We start from the raw sequence: 22,403 nt of genomic DNA on the forward strand, positions 1-22,403 counted from the left end.
AGAAAGGCTAAAAGAACAGAAAAAAACCTTTAAAATAAATTTTAAGTCCGGGGGGTAATTTATACAAAGGGAAGGTGTAAGGCACCCTTTGCATCCATGGTTTTCCATGCGCTCTTAATTTCTTAGCTCACTTTGAAATGTTTGAAAATATTTGCAGTGAATAGAAGAAGGATTTGAATAAGGACTTTAGCTTGTAAATAAGCGTAGCCTTTTTGAAGGTTTTTGAAAAAGGGTAAAATTGAATTTGAATTTTAGAGCAAGCAATTAGTAGCAACTACCCTAAGTTTGAAAGATCGTTCTTTTAGCTTTTCGGTCGAAAGGATCTATCCATACCATGAGAGGGCAAGAAGTCTTTCAATTGGATGTATCGGGTCATCAAGAATAATCGTTCGCCATAAAACTGTCTCTACCATATAGAGGCAGGTAGTCTTTAGGGAAGGACATAATGGTCATTTAATCTTTTTAGGCATCATGCGAGGATACCTTAGAAATTGGGACAATCATCTTTTACCGAGGCAGCTTTGAGGGACAGAATTGATGATATCAACGAATAAGGCGACCTTTGCTTTAGGTTTCCTCGGAACCGAGGGACTTGACTATTTAGTACAATTAAAGGCAACAGGCAACAGATAAATAAGGCAACAGGCAACAAGAGGAGTTACCCTAAAGGTGTGTGTGTGGCACAATCACGTGGTTAACTTCGATTACATTTATCTTGTAATTAGTGATTCTATGTTCAATTCATGATTTATCACTCCCTAGGGTTACTAACCACGCAGTTATGGCAAAAAATAGTACAAGTTTATGATTATAACAGAAATTAAAAAGGCGGAAAATAAAGCCTTATGGCCTCAGCAATACAACCCGAATGCAGTTACATAATCGGTAAAAAAATACGAGGAAAAATATAAGGGAATATTCTAAGCAAGCAATACAACCTGTGAGCAGTTACATGATTTATAATAGCAAGCAATAGTATTGGGGCAAATAAAAGGATAAACAAATAAAACCAAAATTAATAAAGAGTAATTAAAATAGAGGTAGAAAGTAAAAGGCAAAATTAAATAAAAGGCATAAATTAAACAGAAGGCGTTCGACAATCACAGAATAAGGGATGAGAAGGGAAATTGCGCATTTTTAGAAATTCAAGGTTTGAAGGCAAATGAGGTGTTCATGGTGATAAATCTTAAATCTTAGAGAAACCTAAAATTAAAAATTATTAACTAATTACCATAATTAATTATTAACCTACACCAATTATTAAAATAATTATTAACCTAAAATTATAAACCTAATTATTAAATTAAACTAACTCTAAATCGTGGTTTTGTTTTTTTTTAAAAATAAATAAATGATTGGTTAAAAAAAAGAAACAAAAGAAATAAGTAAAAACAAGCTTTTATAAATAAATAAATAAAATAAATTAAAAACCTGGAAGAGGAAGTGAGGGGCGGATGATCCAGTGTGTACGCAGCCTGATGGTGTACGGTGGAATATCGTCCCCAGGAGCACATGATTTGGTGCTGTGGAGATCCAAGAGCTGATGGCATGGACACGCGATGTATCACAAAAGAGGTGAGGTGCACCAGATCCATAATAAACACATAACAAACAAATTGTCAAAAATATGGTCTTGGGCAAGAATCGAACCCAGGACATTGAGATCATTTACGCCAAGCACCAACCAGCTGTCCTTAGATTGAATCCACTGTATTGATGAGTGTCAAAGTAAGTCGTACGTTAGGCTGAAGGATGGGTCGTACGTTAGACCAAATTCGATTTGCATTTGATAAATGTCTGGAAAGCCGTGCGTTAGGCTGAAGGATGGATCGTACGTTAGACCGGATCCAATTTGCATTTGATAAATGACTGGAAAGTCGTGCGTTAGGCTGAGGGATGGGTCGTACGTTAGACCGGATCGCTGTGTTGATAGTTGTCAGAATACACCATACGTCAGGTTGTATCCTAGAATGAGTCGTACGCTAGACTGGATCCTTTGTATTGAGAAGTACTAGAGTGGGTCGTACGTTAGGCTGAATTTGAGCTTAGTATGTTGAGAAGTTTCTGTTGGAGATGGGCTTAAAGATGCCATCCGGGCGTTGACAGAAAGTTTACCACACATGGGCTTACAGATGCCATCTGTACGCTGGGAGTATGAATTGATTGTAGTGACTCTATCGTCGTGATTCAATTGTCGTGACTCCATCGTCGTGACTCAATAGTCGTGACTCCATTGTCGTGATTCCATTATGGTGACTCAATTGTCGTGATGCCATTACCGTGACTCAGTTGTCGTGATTCCATTATCGTGACTCAGTTGTCGTGATTCCATTATCGTGACTCAGTTGTCGTGATTCCATTATCGTGACTCAGTTGTCGTGATTCCATTATCGTGACTCAGTTGTCGTGATTCCATTATCGTGACTCCATTGTCGTGATTCCATTATGGTGACTCAATTGTCGTGATGCCATTACCGTGACTTAGATGTCGTGATTCCATTATCGTGACTCAGTTGTCGTGATTCCATTATCGTGACTCAGTTGTCGTGATTCCATTATCGTGACTCAGTTGTCGTGATTCCATTATCGTGACTCAGTTGTCGTGATTCCATTATCGTGACTCGGTTGTCTTGATTCCATTATCGTGACTCAGCTGTCGTGACTCCATTGTCGTGGTCTTTTCTGAATTGAGTATCATGATTAAGTTTGTCTCTTTCTTTGATCGTGCCAGTACCATTCGTAGTAACCGAATTAGATCTTTGAAAGATGATCGTGTCTACGCCGTTCGTGATGATAGAATTAGATCTTGAAATATTGATCATGTCAGCACCGTTCGTAGTAACTGGATTAGACCTTGGAAGGATGATCGTGTCTACACCGTTTGTGATGATGGAATTAGATCTTGGAATGTTGATCGTGTCAGGACCGTTCGTAGTAACTGAATTAGATCTTGGAAGAGTTGATCGTGTCCACACCGTTCGTGATGATGGAATTAGATCTATTGTCGTGTCAGCACCGTTCATAGTAACTGAATTAGACTTTGTAAAAGTTGATCGTGTCCACACCGTTTGTGATGATGGAATTGAATTTTTGGAGATATTGTTTATCTGTTTGTACCAGTATCCTGAAAATGGTAAAGTTAGTCTCTATGCAATGTCATGATGCATGTATTATGTGATGATTCTCCCAAAATAAATGGGAGACTTGTATGAGACGCTTTCATACCCCAATTTTTGACCTAAGATACCACCTCATATGATCTGCATATGCATCATTTGCATCTCTAACAAATTGCATAGCTTGTGTTTGCTACTTGTGCTCAGCAGAGTTTAATCAAGAAATCACTCGTTAGTACAAGTAACAATCAATTAGGGTTTTATTTTCCCTTCATCTCAAAAGAACTATCTTCATCAACAATCAACATTTGGTCCTCAGAGATTTACTTCAACAAGCTCAACAGCTTTGAATCGACCAAATTAGGGTTTTGACTGAAGACAGTATACTCTTGAATTTTTGGCTCAGGATTTGACATTATGGCTTGGGACATGACATCAAGACCCCAAGTGCATTATCTTGACCTAATTTATTGGATCAAGACATCCCTCACCCAGAGATTGATCAAACAAATCCTCAGATTAGGGTTTTGAACTATCAGGGACTAAAATCAGGGATCACATTTGGGAAACCCTAAAAATCCCCAGGAAGTCAATCAAAGGTTTCAATCATCTTCAAATAATCCCTATGACAACATCCAATGGAAATTACATCTCAATTCAAGATCCACAGTCATCAATTTCATCAGGTCAATAATTAGGGTTTTTGACCTAATTCACTGAACAACTGCCTTTTTAATCAGGACATGGTGCCACAACTCAAATCATGGCTCAATATCCTCTAATGCCTCAATATGATCCATTCATACCATTCATTTGATGAGGATAGCCTGGTTCATTGGAAATCTCCAGAAACGCGATTCGTTTGAAAAAGTCAACTGTACAAGATCACCATTGACTTTTGGGGAATTTTGGTCAACCATGACTTTTGAAGTTTTGAATCATTAATATATGATATATGAAGTCATTTGATCAAGAAAAATCAAGAAAATCAATCAAGAATCAAAAAGTCAAAAGTTTGACTTTCCATACTTAGAAAAATTCTAAGTGTTTTTCAATGGTTTTTTCCAAACTTTGGAAGGGAATTTCTCAAAATTTCACCTACAAACTGAAAAAAAACTTCCAACATGAAAGTTGTAGATTTTGATCCAATGAACAACTTTGTCACATATAATTTTTTTCCAAAAGATCAACCATTTAAGAGATATGGAGCTTCAAAGTTGGTATCTTTTGAAAATTTCACTTAAAACTTCATTTTCTTCAAAGTTCATGGATCTTTTTCACCCATTTCCTTAAAGGTCTTGAAGAAACTTTCAACTAGGGTTTTGAAGTATGTAATATGATCTTTCCAAAATGTCCAAAAGCATGAAAAAATATGGAGCCTAGCTATGGTTTTGAATTTTGTCATTAGAGGTCATTATGCATGAGATTACAAGCCATTTTCACTAAGTTCAATACTATATGACCTATAATTCAAGTGATGACACACCAATGCAATAATTGGAAGATATTTTTCTGGTTTGAGATCAGAATGGAAGAGGATAAGAAGCTTGGAAGAATGACCATGGTTAAGTTACTTTAACCATTTTGCATTAAATGTAAAAGATTCCTTTTTATCTCTTAAGCCAAATCATCACTTCTTGATCAACTTGCAAAGGTCTGAGTTCAGAACTCTTGGCCTATAAATAGAGGTCCAAACTTCATTCAAATTCACACCAAAACCTCACAATTATAGGTTTTCTCTCTTCTTTCTTGAATTGCAAGTTTCATAGTTTTCAAAGAGGTAGAAAACTCAACCTCCAAACCATTGAAGTTATGGCCAAAGTGATGGTTCTAACATCTCATAAACATCATATGGGATGTGTTTGATCCATTCACACACCCCAAAACACCTCAAATCTCAAAATCACTACCTTACTTCCATATATGCACATAATAAGCCTTATCATGCCAAAATCAATTCCAGGCTATTTCTGTCCAAACTAACACTTCAAACACCATCCATATACTTCATATGAACTATCCAAACACTCACCATCAACCTGTAACCTCATAATCATCAAGCTCGATCCATACTTGAAGCTTCTGCAGATCGGGTTCCATGGCCTTGCTCAAGTGAATTCAAACTGTTCCAAGCATTCAAACATGTTCCATAAGGTCCATTGATGCTGTCCAGATCAAGAAACAACAACTGGAACTCCTCATTTGCAGAATTCGATTCTCAGTTTTGCCATTTTTAAGGTAAGTGCTCATGAACTTCAAACTCTATTCTCCATGCATCATAAATAAAATATGAACATACCATCTTGTTTCTGCACACATGAGGATCATTAACCCTCAATCAATTACTATTTATCTTGCACATACACAATTTCATGATCAATCTCAGAATTAGGGTTCTTCACGATTTCTAGAAAATTGATGACCTTAGAGTGGAAATAAATGAAATTAAAGATCACCATCATGTTCCTTATGGAAAATCGAGTGAAATAGACCCCTTACTTGATCCAAACAATTCAGTTTTCAGGATTTTCAAATTTGAATTGGGGATGTGTTCTTGGCGCCATTTTTTGTTCATAAATTTCAAATGTTTGTTTTTAATATAATTAAATGGAGGCATACGTATAACAAGCTGCGCGCGCAGCTCAGTTGGTCATTGTTTTGATTGGCAAGCATGAGGGCGTGGGTTCAAGTCCTTGTGGAGACAAAACCCAATTTTTATCACTATTTTTCTTATTTTTCTTCATAACTTCATCAATTAATTTAACCAATCAAAATTCATTATTTTCACTTCATTTTTTGCACACTCTTTGTTTAATATATATATTTTATGAATACCAAAAAAAATCATCAAAAAAGATTTATTTAATACATTTTTAATTAGGTTTAAAATGACATGTTTTTAGGTATTTTCAAATACTTTAAATATTGTTTTATTTGATTTTTTCAAACATAATCACTTGTAAATATTTTTTTGTGATCAAACCCTAATCACTTAGGTCTTAATTAAGCATTAAAACTTGTTTTAACTTAATTAAGTTGATTTCTTTTAAATTCAAAATCGTTTTAAAAACAAGCGATCACGATTCTTTTCAAAACGATAACCATTTCTTTTTTATTTTTCTTTTCAAAAGAACTATTGATTAAATCTTTTTTTGATTTGATCAATTGCTTTTCAAAACGAAGTGGGGCCTCTCGAATATTAAAGAGTGTAAGTCCCATTTCTTTTCTTTTTGTACAGTTTTTTTCAAAACAATAAAATTTCTCTCGTGGCAATTCCAGAGATATTCTTTGAGGCTTTCGGTTCTTGGAGGAACTTTGATGCCCCCATTTTTCCTCGTCGGCCATGTCTCTAGTTCGCCAAATTCAGACACTGGTCGTCTGGCGCTAACCATGTTAACTGCTGCTGGAGGAACTTCAGAGATCTGGATTTTCTGGAGTTTCATCTTGAGGTCTTCAGTGGCCTCGCTGTTTTCTTCCTTCGAGGCTTCAGTTATTTCTGCCTTGGAAGATTCTTCAACATCAGTATTGAAGATTATGTCACTATTTAGGCTTTCAGTAGCCTGCTTTCCATTGAACATTGCTTTAGTCTCCACAACCTCGATTTCAGAAACCTCCACCATGTTGATATCTTCTACCTCGCAGAGGCTGGCGTCAGCAATGTTTAGGGGATTGGTATCGACCCTCATATGACTCTTGGTCTTGTCAGCAAACTTCAACCTTCCATCATTGAGAGCATTTTGAATTAGATCCCTGAAAAGAAAACATTGAGAAGTTTTATGGCCTAAAAACCCATGATATTTACAAAAACCTCTTTTCTTCCGTTGTTCCAACGGAGGAATTTTTGAATTTGGAGGTAGTATCATTTGGCCATCTTTTACCAATAAATCAAATATTTCATCACACTTGGTAATGTCGAATGTATAAGTATTCTTAGGGAACCTATCATTCTTATCGTTTTCTACTGGATTTTTTCCATTGGCAGGATTTAGCAGTTTGCAAGCATAAGGTGGCGCTTCTTTCAATTCAGCCAAGTCTATTTCGACTTCTTCAGGGCTATATGAGTCATCGAAAGACTCATTCTCAGCATCCTTGGCTTCGACGTATGCCACTCTTTCTTTCTTGTAACTTTTATTTGCCCTAGCTTTTTCTGCCTTCAGGCGTTCGACTTGTCGAACCCTATCTGCTAATTGGGCCATGTCCCTAAGGTATTGGGTATCTAGTTTCTTCCTTATTGAATAATCTAGAACACCTGCAGCCATTTCAACAAGTTCATGCTCTGGGACTATTGTAAAACACCTTGATTTCAACAGACGGAACCTATTTAAATAATCATCAATTGTTTCTGTGAATTTTCTTTTAACACTGGCCAATTCTTTCAAACTTATCTTAGTTTGGCCCATGTAGAATTGCTCATGGAAAAGTCTTTCCAAGTATGCCCATGCATCTATCGAATTTGGTGGCAAAGTAGTAAACCAAATGAATGCATTTTTGTCAGTGAACTAGGGAAATATTTGATCCTTAAATCCTCGTTTCCCGCTAAGTCTCCTGCTTCCGTCAAATATCTAGCGATATGTTCCACCGTTGACTCGTTCGTCTCGCCTGAAAATTTTGTAAATTTGGGTACCTTAGTGCCCCTAGGCAATTCTGTTTGCATGATATAATCTGATATAGGGGATGTATAGTTTGGACGTCTAAGTCCAGTACTAAGGCCATTGTTGGCCATAACCCTTTCTATCATGGCAGTTAAGTTATTTTCTGTAGCCAGATTTTCTCTTCTGACTCTTTGAACAATCTCGTCTGGGTATTCGTTCCTACCCACAATCCTTAATCTGGGTTGCTCCTCCTCCGTTTCTTGTCGGACGGGGACAGTTCTTTGATTTGAAGCTTCTAAGTTAATTATTGGAGTTCCTTCGAACACCTCTGTTCTTCGTGAGGGGCCTACATCCCTAGTAGCCGTCCTAGATGATGGAACTATGTCTTGTACACGTTCTAAAATGGGCCTCTCTTCTTGATTCGAAGGCTGTTTGTCTTTCCTTTTAGGTGGCGTTACTCCCATGAATTCTGCCATTCGATTCATCTGAGATGATATCTTTTGGAAAGTCTCCATGTTTTCTCTATTTGTAGTAGTAACATTTGCCATTAGTGGGCTTAAAACTGAAGTCAATTCTCTGGCCAAAACCCCTACCATATCATGGTTGCTTGCATCCATTTCTTGTCGAAATGCTGCTTGGTTATTTGTGGTAAAGTGAGGCATCTGGGTAGAGAAACCAGTGTTATGTGCACTTCGACCCACTGAACTAACATTTGGTGAAAATGTCGCATTGTTAGTTGGGGCATATATATATCCTGCCCCTCGTACGCCTGTTCCATATGGGAATGGCATTCCGTATGGATTATTTGGTCTCCATTCGAAAGCGGAGTTCGTGCCTTGACCAAATAAATTGTTTGCAGCATTTGTCGAGGCAAACAATACGTCCTTTGCGCTTGTGGATGAGGGTGCGGTTGTCGACACTGAAACTGGAACAGTCCCTGAGGGTGCTGTATTATTTTCAGGCATAGTCTGGGAATTATCTGCAGGTCTCGATCCATTTGGACCCGTTGCATCTCGTGTTTCTTGAGTAGAAGTCGAATTTGCCGCTCCTGATCCTGAACCGTGTGGGGGATCTTGATTACCCCCTGCACTGGCCGTAACGACCATTTTCCTGTTGTACCTTCGTTTGGGAATCGGTTGTGCACTGTTCTTTAATTTACCGTTCCTAAGGTTCATACAAGATCTTGATATTGTCTAGACAAAAATCAAGCAATTGATTAAAACAATCTGCTTGACACTGTCCCATTGGGCGTGCCAATTTGTTTACGGTGATTTCCGGTAAACAACCTCTAGTCTTCCAAACTATAATAAATATGATTTGGTTACTTGCAGGATCGACTAGATTGATCCTAGGACACATAGTCAAGAAGATTGTTATCAATGTTTGTTCGAACCATATTCATTATTTGTCTTCTTCAATAAGCGTTGTTCGATTAACAGAACAAATAGTCTTGACAATCACTTTGTTACATATAAATGTGACTTCAACGAAGTGACATGACTTAAAAAATTAAAAGGACAATTGAAACGTAAAGAATCTTAAACTGCAGAAATATAAAAGACTTTGAAAGCAAATAGCATGAAAGTAATTCGAAAGTAAATGACGTTAAAGTAAAGATGCAGAAACGTAAATGGCAAGAAGTAAACGAAATGCAGTAATTCTGAAAGATAAAAACAAAAAGATAATACACATGTATTAAAATGGTGGTGTCATACGTACATTTTCTCAGCGAACTCTTTCTCTTAATGCTTGATACTTGAGTAAATATGTGAGTGATTTGTACAAAATGAACACACAGAATCCTAACGCTAAGACTCCTATTTATACTAGTTTCGACCTTAACGGTCCTATACTAATCTGCTGCCACGTTTCTCATCAGAACTTCCAGCGAAGCCATCTGTTGTTGAACGGTTACGAAACCGTCTTCGAATTTCAAATCTTCCCGCCTGAGTCCATCTTCGACGCGTGGCAGTGTATTAAACAAACACTACTAAAAAACACGCTAAGTAGTAATACTTGAATACATATTCTATGAATTTTGTCTAAGTCCCGAAGACATATGCTTTCATTAATCTTTCAGCGTTCACTTATCTTCATCGAACTTAGAAGTCTTTATTTTTTCGAAGCATGACCATCAGTAGCCATTCTTTTACTTTTTAAGGGTTGGCCATCAGTAACCATCTTTCCTTCGATTCTCAACTCCTTCGAAGGATAACCAACATAAAACGAAATCTTCAGCTAACAGTATCTTAGGTCAAAAATTGGGGTATGACAGATGCCCCTATTTAAGTTTCTTCAACCTGAGACATGAAGATTGAAAATCTTCGTTTTGATAGGGTGGAAGAGACTTAAATATCAGAAGACGCGAATTTTGGACCTAAGATACCAAAATTGCGAATGATGCAAGAATATCTTTACCGAGGGATATCAAAAAATGACTCCACTGGGGAGAAGAGATCTGGAAGGATGTCTCAATCCGTTTTTTTCTTTTTGGGGAAGCAAGTGTATGCTTCGCCGGGGAATCATAGCTTTGTAAGAAAAAGCTTACCTATCGACATTATCGACTATCAGCATGGGGATAGACTTGTTTAATAATGCGAAGGTGAAAGGTATGAAACTGTATTACCGACTATCAGCATTGTGATAGACTTGACAAGGTAAAAAGAGTTTCAAAGGTTCGGTTAATATTACCGACTATCAGCCTTGTGATAGACATGTTAATAATATAACCAGAACAAAAGGTTACCGACTACCAGCCTTGTGATAGCGGTTTTGAAGACATGATCAATTATCAGCCAAGTGATAAAATGATTCTGGAGACTTTGCTAGGGAAATTACTGGTTATTCAGCCTTGTGAACAGTAATAAGGCCCTGATTGTCAAATGGTCTTCATGATTGATTTCCTTGAGAGGAAAAAGCTTTTGAAAGAGACATAAGCTGCTCAGATGATGAGGCTATTGCTTATGGTCCTATTTTTCACGACTCTGTTTGGGGAATTGGTATTTTGAATCTCTGGTAAAGACAGGGTTCTAACCAAGAATGAATTGGAAAGAGACAGTCAAACAAGACTTTGTACCCATGAGGAATGAACTCATCTGGGGATTTTCTCCTTTGTTTTGAAAGGAGAAACTAAAGCAACCTTCTTCCACGAGGAATGATCTCAGTGGGGAAACTGGAGAAAGAAAATGTTCTTTCTGCTTATGGGTGACAACCTACTGGAGAGATGACACGCCCATATCTGTTTCTTTTTTCTTTTTTTTTTCTTTTTTTGCTTTTTCTCTTTTTTTTTGGGATAGATATATCCTAAACAAGTGATTTCGAAGCAAACATTGAAAAATGCAATGATGCATAAATGATGCAAATATGTATGAATGATGAATGTCATGAATGTAGCATGTACACTGACATTACTGACAGACAGAGGAGTATATACTGGAGAAGGACCGACGTCGCAATACAACCAGATACTTGGCAAATGTTCTTCAACACGGTGTAGATAACACGGGTGATGAATGGTGTTGCGTGCTTTAAACTTCTCTGGGGAAGATGAGTAATTTTTCTCACTGAGATGGAAGAATCTTCTTTACTGGAGATGGAAAATCTTCGACACTGGGGATAGAAGACCTTCTTCACTGGGGATAGAAGAGCTTTTCCTATCATAATCCTTGATTCGTCCTATGGAGATAGCTGTTGATGTCCCTTCTGTTGTTCACAACTCAAAGGAAAATTTCGCTTTTATTTTGAAAAAGAAAAGTAAATTCATTTAAAACTTTTTTTTTTCAAAAACGAATAACACAGTTAAAGTGTCATTTTGCAAGCTAAAAGAAATTAGAGATTGCAAACAAATGGGCACAAGGCTCAAATTTATTTAATAGGATGGTAATCAGCTAAAGGCGTGATTCCATGGAGTATTTACAAAAGTTGGAAATGGTAATTATGCGGAAAAGGCTACATTGAAAGCAATAACCACTATTCCCCCCAACAACTTTGAGTTCCAACTGTGCTTGTTGCTTCAGATTGGTAATGATTTGTTTGAAGATCCTTTGATGAAAAAGACTCCTCAGATGACGAAGTACGGACTGATGCAGTTACTTTGTCATGAATCCCTAATTTTTGCCTAGATTGCCCTTTCAGGTTTTCAATCTACCAGGATGAATTTTTTTTTTGTTTATTGTCTCTAATTTTTGCCTGGACCTCCCTTTCGGGTTTTCAGTCCACCGAGACGCTCATTTTTGCCTAAGTCGCCCTTTGCGGGTTTTCGACTTACCGAGCTGTTCTTTTGTATTTTTTAGACAAAGTATTTCTTGACTGCATCAGCATTCACAGGATGTGGGAGTTCATCACCATCCATGGTTGTAAGAATCATGGCGCCGCCAGAAAATATTCTTTTGACAACATACGGGCCTTCGTAATTAGGAGACCATTTGCCCCTAGAATCTGGTTGAAAAGACAAGATCTTTTTTAAGCACGAGGTCGCCTTCTCGAAATTCACGAGGTCGAACCTTTTTGTTGAAAGCTTGTTTCATCCTTGCTTGGTATAACTGTCCATGGCATAGAGCAGTCATACGTTTTTCTTCGATTAAGTTCAACTGATCGTATCTGCTTTGACACCATTTAGCCTCTGATAACTTAGTTTCCATGAGGACTCTCATTGATGGGATTTCAACTTCCACGGGGAGTACAGCTTCCATGCCGTATACTAGAGAAAAGGGAGTTGCCCCTGTCGAAGTACGCACCGAAGTTCGGTACCCATGTAAAGCAAATGGCAGCATTTCATGCCAGTCTTTGTAAGTGACGACCATTTTCTGGACGATCTTCTTAATGTTCTTGTTGGCAGCTTCGACGGCGCCATTCATTTTTGGTCTGTAAGGAGAAGAGTTATGATGCTCAATCTTGAATTCCTCACATAATTCATTCATCATCTTGTTATTCAAGTTTGAACCATTGTCAGTAATGATCTTGCTGGGAATACCATATCGGCAAATGATGTTATTCTTGATAAACCTCACAACCACTTGTCTTGTAACGTTGGCGTAAGATGCTGCTTCGACCCATTTGGTGAAGTAATCAATTGCTACCAAGATGAAACGATGACCATTTGAGGCTTTCGGTTCGATCATTCCAATCATGTCGATACCCCACATGGAAAAAGGCCATGGAGATGAGAGAACGTTGAGTAGAGTCGGTGGCACATGGATCTTATCTGCGTAGATCTGGCACTTGTGACATCTCTTCACGTGTTTATAACAGTCAGATTCCATTGTCAACCAATAGTATCCTGCTCTTAAGATCTTTTTGGACATTTCATGCCCATTTGAATGAGTTCCAAAGGACCCTTCATGCACTTCATGCATTAACATGTCTGCTTCGTGTCTATCCACGCATCTGAGCAAAACCATGTCGAAATTTCTTTTGTATAGCACATCTCCGTTCAGGAAGAAACTGTAACAGCCCGAATTTTATTATTTGGCTAATTAAATTAAATAAGGATTTATTTACTTAATTTGGACGAAGTTTAATAATTAATTGGATCGTCAGTGTTATTGAGAAACATGTTCGGATTATTAAGTGAAGTTGGAATTTATTCAGTTAATCGGGGAATTAATAAAGTGGAGTATGTAGAGAAATAATATTAGAAATAATATTATTATTAGATTTTATTTATTTGAGATAAAGTCGGATTTAATTGGATTAATCGGAAAATAATATTAAGGGTAATAATATTATTTGTTGGAGCATAATTAATTATTTGACTACTCTATTTTATTAATTGGGCCTATTTATTGGAGTGATAAGCAATTAGGGGGTGCTATCATTTTTAAAGCCCAATATAATAAATAAAGATAGTAAGAGAGGAAATGAGGAGTAGAAGAATCATTAGCTCATTTTGCTGGTTTTGAAGAATAGAAGTGGAGGAGAGGAACAAGAAGAGGAACTAGGGTTTTGGAGGAGAAATCAAGAGGTAAGGGGGAGAATCCTTAATCATTGTGGGCTAGTATAATGGGGTAATTGGTAGATTAACATTATTATTCATCCATAGTTGGAATTATAAAATATGTATTTTTTTTATTTCTACTGAGTATATTTGGATCTGGTGAGAAATTGAAATGTCAAAGGAAAAACAAAACTAATGGCGAAAAATATGTTGTGTTCATAATGTTTGAAACTGGCAAATGAAATCCGGATGAAGTCACGCATATGCATTAATGACGGACGGAAATGGATGCTTAATGGAAGATACCACTTGTTGTATGGCCATTGCGTGCTTGTTCACTTTTCCGTCCTTCCTCGCTACTGTTACCACAGATGAAACGAACCAACATTTTATCACATGAACATGTTGCTGTACACTAGCTGCTAGTCAAAGAATAGCGCCTGTTTTCATTTCATGTTCATCATGCTTTTTCCTTGAATCCTATTGATTGACTAGTAGATAAAATGCTGATCACATATACTTGTTTAATGAAAATACCACTCACTGTAGCGCTTGTTTTGTCTAGAAACAAGTGTGTGATCTACACTATAGAGACCTCATAAGAGTTTAATGCTAAGTCCATTGGCCAATTAGAAGAAAACAAACACCACTTGTAGTCATTCTTTTTACTGTAGCGATAACCTACAAATGTGTAGTTGTTATGACCACTAGTTGTAGCTCCTTGAACAATTGAATGGTACAATGAACATGTGAATCCTTGCATAGGTTTAAAGATTACATACTAGCACATGGAAGGTCACGTTTTTGGTCATTGAACCAAATAAGTATGTGAATCACCTTCACACTCTATTAATAGCCACATATGATAATATAGTTAGATTAATTAGTAATTAGGTATGTTGAATGGAATTGAATTTCTAGGAAAGATAATATGTTCCTAATAAAAATAGTGGTTGGAATGTATTTCTATTATGGTTCTATAATTGAAATTTAGAAATAGTTAGATGATAAAAATACTAATGTCTTGTTGGTTTAATATGAAAGTGAGTAAACCTTATGAAATTGACAAATAGTGAGTTAGCATATGATAGTGTTAATCAATAGTGTTGATTGAAATGTTGGATTGGAATTGTGTGTTGACTATTATATGTGAATAATGCTTATGTGATGAGAATGTTGTGTACAATATTGTGGATAATTCATTGAGTGAATTATTGGGATATGCTAAATATTAAGATGGTTGAGATGGTCTTAATTGCATATGTTTGATTAACATTGTACATACATTCATATCATGGATGCCTTGAAACAAAGGTGGTTTGCTTTGAAACAAAAGCGAGGCTTAGATTCTAAAGTGAATCGGAAGCGGTAAACTATATGTTTACATTTTGGTGGGCTTTGGTCTTGTCCGGATCGGAAGCGTGGCTTGGATTCTAGATATTGAATCGGAAAGCGGTGAAACCTCGGGTTCACAATTCGGTACCACATGCATAGCGTCACATATCTTGCATTGAGTCACATTAAAATTATGCGATAATTGAGTATGTGAAGTTGATGTAGTTGTGATATGTGTATGAGTTTGATAATTGAAACGAGTGAAGTTTGAATACATATTTGATTAGATGTGTGGATATGTGGGAATTATGAATGTGTACTTAATTGAGAATATAATAGTAGAATTGAAATATTATACTATTTAAGCTTGTTGTATACTCGATAACATGTGAAATATGTGTTGATTACTATTATCTATTCCGTTTTACATAGTATGACTAATTACTTGAAGTGTTGATTTAACCATTATATTCTGTTATACTTTCTTCATAATGGTTCGTATTCTCACCCTTCTGTTTTAATGTTGCCCTCGTTTGGCGACATGCAGGTTCTGGAGTTTAGTAGCCGCGTGTGACCTAGCCGGGGGTTCTTCCTTGGTTATTGGAGATTAGGTAGTGAGTCGATGCTCTGGTCATGTAACACTGGGTAGACTAGGTGTATTGAACTCATGTTATGTTTGTGTATGTATTATGCTATGACTGGTGAACTTATTTATTGGTTACATGTCTTTTGAGAGGCTTACAAGCCAAACCTTTTGATTATGTTTTATGTTGGATTGAGAATACTAGTCGATGTATGATCATGGTATGGGACATGAATCATTATAAATCACATGAGTATCATATATTTCCGCTGTGAATGCATATCCAGGTTAAATTGTGATTTGATACTGAGTGTTATTAAAATGACCAGGAGTATTGTGCTGTGTAGATAAATGCTGTCAGTTTTTTTTAGGTTTTTAGTTCTTCTAAAAGCACCAATGTGACGCCCTTTTGAATTATATGCATGTTATTCTCTGATTATATGTTAAATATTTTGGGGTATAAATAGGGGTGTTACAGAAACTGCCAGAAAGCCTCCTTAGAGTTTTCTTATCTTTGTTTGATGCCCCAAGTGGGTACTCTGGAGTTTGAAGGAAGCGTTTGATGTCGTGGAACCACGGTTTATCATCGATGACTACTTCAGTTGCAAACACATAGGCGGGCCTTTCAAGGCGTGTAATTCTGACTTTAGGCATATCGTTCCAATGACTGACTTTGAACATGGAAGATAGAGTAGCCAAGGCGTCTGCCATTCGATTCTGATCTCAAGGTATATGATGCAATTCAACCTTGTTGAAGAAAGTCAACAGACGTCTTGCATAACCTCTGTAAGGAATCAAGCCAGGGTGGTAAGTTTCCCACTTGTCTTTGATTTGGTTGATCACAAGGGCTGAATCTCCATATATGTCTAGGATTTTGATCCTTAAGTCAATGGCTTCTTCGAGACCCATGATACAAGCTTCATATTCTGCGATGTTGTTGGTACAATCAAATAGTAATCTGGCAGAGAACGGGATATGAGTACCCTTGGGAGTGATGATGATTGCCCCAATTCCATTGCCAAAAGCGTTTACTGCTCCATCAAAAATTAAGCCCCATCTTGATCCAGGATCAGGACCTTCTTCAGGTAACGGTTCGTCACAATCTTTCATCTTCAAGTCCAAGACATCTTCATCAGGAAAGTCAAACTTGAGAGATTGATATTCATTAATTGGTTGATGCGCCAAGTGATCGGCGAGAATGCTTCCTTTGACCGCTTTTTGAGCACGGTATTCAATGTCATACTCGGATAGCAGCATTTGCCATCGGGCAATCCTTCCTGTTAATGCAGGCTTTTCAAAGACATACTTGATCGGATCCATTTTGGAGATTAACCAAGTAGTATTGTTGATCATGTATTGGCGGAGACGTTTTGAAGCCCAGGCCAAAGCACAACATGTTTTTTCGAGCATGGAGTAACGAGACTCACAGTCTGTGAATTTCTTACTCAAGTAATAGATGGCATGCTCCTTCTTACCAGTTTCATCTTGCGTCCAAGCATACAAGCCATGGATTCTTCCAACACGGTAAGGTACATGATTAGTGGTCTTCCTTCAACTGGAGGAATCAATATTGGGGGTTCTAACAGGTACTCTTTGATACTGTCAAACGCTTTTTGGCAATCTTCAGTCCATACAACCCCTTGATCTTTGCGGAGAAGCTTGAAAATTGGCCCACAAGTAGCAGTCATTTGAGAGATAAATCTGGAGATATAGTTCAATCGTCCGAGAAATCCTCTTACTTGTTTTTCAGTCTTTGGTGCAGGCATCTCCTGAATAGCTCTGACTTTGTCGGGATCTACTTCAATACCTCTTTGGCTGACAATGAAACCCAAGAGTTTTCCAGATCTAACCCCAAAAGTACATTTGTTAGGATTCAAGCGAAGCTGATATTTCCTTAGTCGTTGAAACAACTTCAAAAGGTATTCAATATGTTCTTCTTCTGTGCTGGACTTGCCTATCATGTCGTCCACATAAACTTCAATTTCTTTATGCATCATGTCATGAAAAAGAGTAGTCATTGCCCTTTGGTAAGTTGCGCCTGCATTCTTTAATCCAAATGGCATCACTTTGTAGCAAAAAGTACCCCATGGGGTGATGAAAGATGTCTTCTCCATGTCTTCAGGAGCCATCTGTGGGGTCGTTTTCTTTTACCTCCCCGTTTCACTTGGGAGGACGGCACGCTAAACCCTTCACGCGAAATTTGGAAGGAGAATGCGCCCGTGGTGGGATGAATTTTATTTCATTTCTTCCTACGATATCACACGAACTTTCTTATTGGTCCTACGAGTAGGAAAGGGGAAAAAAGATCTCAACTAAACCCTAGGAGTTTGCTAAGTGTGGGGATTTCACCTAGACTAGAAATTCTGGAGTCCGGGAGGTCGGTTATACATAGGGAAGTGTTTAAACACCCTACATATCTGTAGTACTCTACAGGAACCTTCTCTGTGTCATTGGTGATTGTGTTTGCTGCTAATGATTGGGAAAGTTTCTCCTTTGTGTTAGGAGAAGGAATTGATTTGATTTGAAAAGACAGACAGACAGACAGACTGACTATTTTTGGTATTTTATTAGCTCGCTGAGATTCCTTGTGAACCTCATGCCTACATATCCCTAGTGGAAGTCAGAGCTTAATGTAGTTCGGGGAACTAACTAGGGAAATTAATTGTTTTTTGGTGCCTTGCTTGAAGCTCAAGGTTGAAGCTTGGAATTAAATCTCTGTTTACAGTAAAGAGACATGAAATCATCTTTACAGAGAGGTATTTGTACTATTCTACCACAAACATTTAAAGGAGTGACAGAATAACTGGATTCATTTCATTCAAGAGGGGAGTCTACTTGGTTGATCAAGTATGACAGCCATCGTGCCTCTAAAATGAAAGAAAGATGCTCATCCAAATAAGGGAAAGTGTACAAGTCTGGGGATGTGCCAGAGCATGTCTTTCAGAGTCCTAAATGGGAGACTTTGATTGAAATTGAAATTGAAATGTTTGTTTGTTTGAATGTGGTAGAGTAGTAAAAATATCTCTCTATAGAGATAAGCTATGTCTATCTACTGTATAAAAGATTTGACTTTAGCTGGCTTGTATGAGGCCCAAGCTTGAGGCTTTTTGATTGATTAATTAATATTATTGACTCTGGGAGATGACTCCACTGGGAATTAATTACAGGGTATTTTTGTGTTCTGTACAAAGCCCAGAATTGAGGCTGACTCTTATTTAGGGATACTCTATTTGTGTGCCTTGTACAAAGCCCAAGGTTGTGGCTAACTATTGAGGATAATTGAATGAATGACTCTATTTTATGTGCCTTGTACAAAGCCCAAGGTTGTGGCTAACTCTAGCTAGGGAAAACATTATTTTCTGCCTTGTACAAAGCCCAAGGTTGTGGCAGACTCTTAAATAAATGAATTGAGTATGGATGACTCTAAGGGGAAAAGATCCTAGGTGTTAGGAATCTTTAACACATGAAAGTATGGTTTATCTGCCTTGTACAAAGCCCAAGGTCGTGGCTACTGAGTGATGAAGAACTCACTGGGGAGACTCTATTATCTGCCTTGTACAATGCCCAAGGTTGAGGCTGACTCTTAACAGGGGAGTTTTATTGTTTGGGTGCCTTGTATGAAGCCCAAGGTTGAGGCTAACTATTTTTGTTGGTTTTGACTCTACTGAGGAGGTTTTATTTATTAAAAAGATTGTTTTTCTTTGGAAGCTAACCCTTTCTAGGGATTTTGACTCAGCTGGAGAAATTATTTGGTAAAAGACTGACTTTATCATGTTTTTTGGAGGCTGACCCTTTCCAGGGGTTTTGACTCTTTTGGGGAAATTATCTCCTAAGAGAAATGAATCTTTATTTTTTTGACATTTTTTATTAATTGACTTTGGAGGCTAACCCTTTCCAGGGGTTTATATTAAAAATGAAAGAATGTGTGGAAGCTAACCCTTTCCAGGGATTTATTGAAATGGAGGTTGATTTTAATTGACTTTGGAGGCTAACCCTTTCCAGGGGTTTTGTTGAAAATGAATGGCAGAAAGATTATCTAATGGAGACTTCTTGTTTAAAGCCCAAGATGAAGGCTGACTCAATGCTGAGGATGACCCAAAGCATGGATCCTAGACTCTGCTAAGGAAGATTGATGAAGATAAGGGTGACAGAGACTGTCCATGTCTCTCATTCCAAAAGGTGTACTCAATGCAAAATTGAGACAAACTTAGCTTGTTTAAAGTCTGGTTTAAATTGGAAGAAACTCACCAGGGTAGGCTAAAAGGTGACTAAAGACCTGTTCCTATGTTTATAAGAAACCTGATGGGTCCTTGTATACAAGCTCAAGAGGAAGCTGGAAATGCTTTTAAGAAGCCTGTGGGTCCTTGTACAAAGCCCAAGAGGAGGCTAATCGAGGGTCCTTGTTATAGCACAAGAGAAAGCTATGTAGTTTTGAACTTATTTTGGCTCTAAGCAAATGGGTAAGAGGTTTCACCGGGAATAATTCCTCTTTGGGTGGATGTGTCCTATTTATTTGGATTCTAAGGTTTTTGCCAAGATGTTTCACCGGGAATAATTCATCTTGGGGGTTTGAACTACAGATCTCTAATTAGGAAAGAGCCTTCACCGGGAAGACATTCTCAATCCTAGGCCATATTCCTATAATATATATATAGTTTAACTGTCCTAAGGTTTATACTCAAACGTAGTTCTAAACTAATATATGCACAATTTATATTTGACAGTAATTTAAATAAAGACTGTAAATTGAAAGCTTGTAAAGCCTAACCTGGATGGAGTGGAGGCCATTGAAGAAGTATGTACAGAGCCTCAACAGTAATTTTTGTTGTTTTGTTGATGACAGTTGAATATATGATAAACAGTTAATGGTTTTTGAAAACAGAAGAAGTGAAGATGGACAAAGGTCACATAGGTATCTGAAGAGTTTCACCGGGAATAATGCCCTTCAAATACCAGAAGAATGTTTTGAAAACAGAAAGAAGATTTTGAAAATACAGTTTTGAAAACAAGCTAAGAAGAGAAGGTTTTTGGGACTTACAATCTATTAGAGGCCCAGTACTTTACAGTACTGGTGTAAAAGCAATTGAAAATGATTTTGAATGATACAAGGTTTTGTTGTTTGAAAACCCTAATCATTTGATTTATTCGGAGATTGAAAACAGTTTTGAGAATTGACAAAAGTCAACTTAATTAAAGTAAAAATAAAGATTTTTTACTTAATTAAGACCTAAACAATTAGGGTTTTATCATAAACTTTATTTACAAAATGATTTAGGTTAAAACAAAGTGAAAATATGTATTAAAGTATTTAAGAAAACACCTAAAACATACTATTTTAAACCTAATAAAAAATACATGAAATAAATAATATTTTTATGATTTTTTTGATTATTCACAAAATAGATATGTTAAATAAAAAGTGTGTGAAAAATGAAGTGAAAATGATTTAATTTGGTAAGTGAATTAATTATGTGAAGTTGTGAAGAAAATGAAAAGGAAAAGTGATAAAAAAATATATTTTGGCCTCACCATGGTTTGAACCCACGCCCTTGAAGCCAACAATCAAAACACACACCAACCAGCCAACGCGCGCATGATGTTATAGAGGGCATTTCATTGCAATATGTGTGTTGTCTAGTGCATAGAGTGGAAAAAAGAAAATAAAATCAAAAGGTCTGAGGCGAGGGGGATTCGAACCCCAGACCTTGGGCATGAGGAGACTAAGAGCGCATGTGTGGCCACTAGGGCAAGTTATTCATTCGTTAAGGAAACGCCTATCATTAAAAATAAAACAAACTTCGCTCAGAGATTTGAAAAATGGCGCCACCCTCCATCTTCGTCTTCAACCTCAAGCTCCATCAATTCAAATTTCTGAACTCTCTCAACTCTCAACCATTTGCAATGATGTAAACATGAAACTTGCTCTAAATTCACTCACGATTCTAAATATGTAACTAACATGAATTAATATTAACTACATCTAACTAATTTACCAGAAATCGTGAAGAACCCTAAAATTTCAAAATCAAATTAAATGACTATACTGAAAGATAAATGGATGATGATAGAGGGTTTTCAATCCTCTGATGATGCTGAACAAGATAGAATCGAGCTATTTCACAAAGAGTACTTAAATTAGAGAAGTGAGGTTCAGAAACTTACCTCTGAAAATGGAGGTCGTGAGGATGATAGAGACCACCTGGGCTTGAATGAATGATCTCAATAGCTTCCCTGAGACTCAATGATGCTAACTGGATGCTTATTGTAGCCTGAATCCTTCTGAATTGTTCTATGGACCTCCCTCGATTTGAGCTTCAAGTGGACATGGAGGTTGTTGAATTTGGAGTTACAGACGAGCTGCAGCCATCTGGTTAGCTTCACTATGACCTGAGGAGTGTGCCTGGATGATTGGCTTGGCTTGAAACCTCCTGAATTGTTCTGTGGTCCTCCAACTGCAAGTGCTCCAAATGAGAGGTGGAGATGATGATTCTCCACGCCCAGCAGTGTTCCAGAGGTTTGGATCACCTCCAAATGCCTCCCTCAATGTGTTTGAATACTTATTTTCAAAGAGAGAGCTTTGGTTTGAAGAATCCGAGTCTTCTTGCCAAAGGACCTTTGAAAAAACTAAGTATGAAGAAAGAAAAGAGAAAGCAAGAATTCTGTTGCTTTGGTGTGTTTTCTGAATGAGAATGAGGCCTCTATTTATAGGCAAATGGATGCAGATCAATTGGCTGTGGTGAGCTTGCTTAGTGTAGTGAGTTTGGTTTCTTAGCCATGAAGAAATTCAAAGAATCTCCAAAATGCAATGATGCATTTTCGGGCTAGCTTCCCCTATCCATTGA

The sequence above is a fragment of the Vicia villosa genome, linkage group LG1 (assembly GCF_029867415.1).
Source record: "Vicia villosa cultivar HV-30 ecotype Madison, WI linkage group LG1, Vvil1.0, whole genome shotgun sequence".
NCBI classification, from domain to species: Eukaryota; Viridiplantae; Streptophyta; class Magnoliopsida; order Fabales; family Fabaceae; genus Vicia; species Vicia villosa.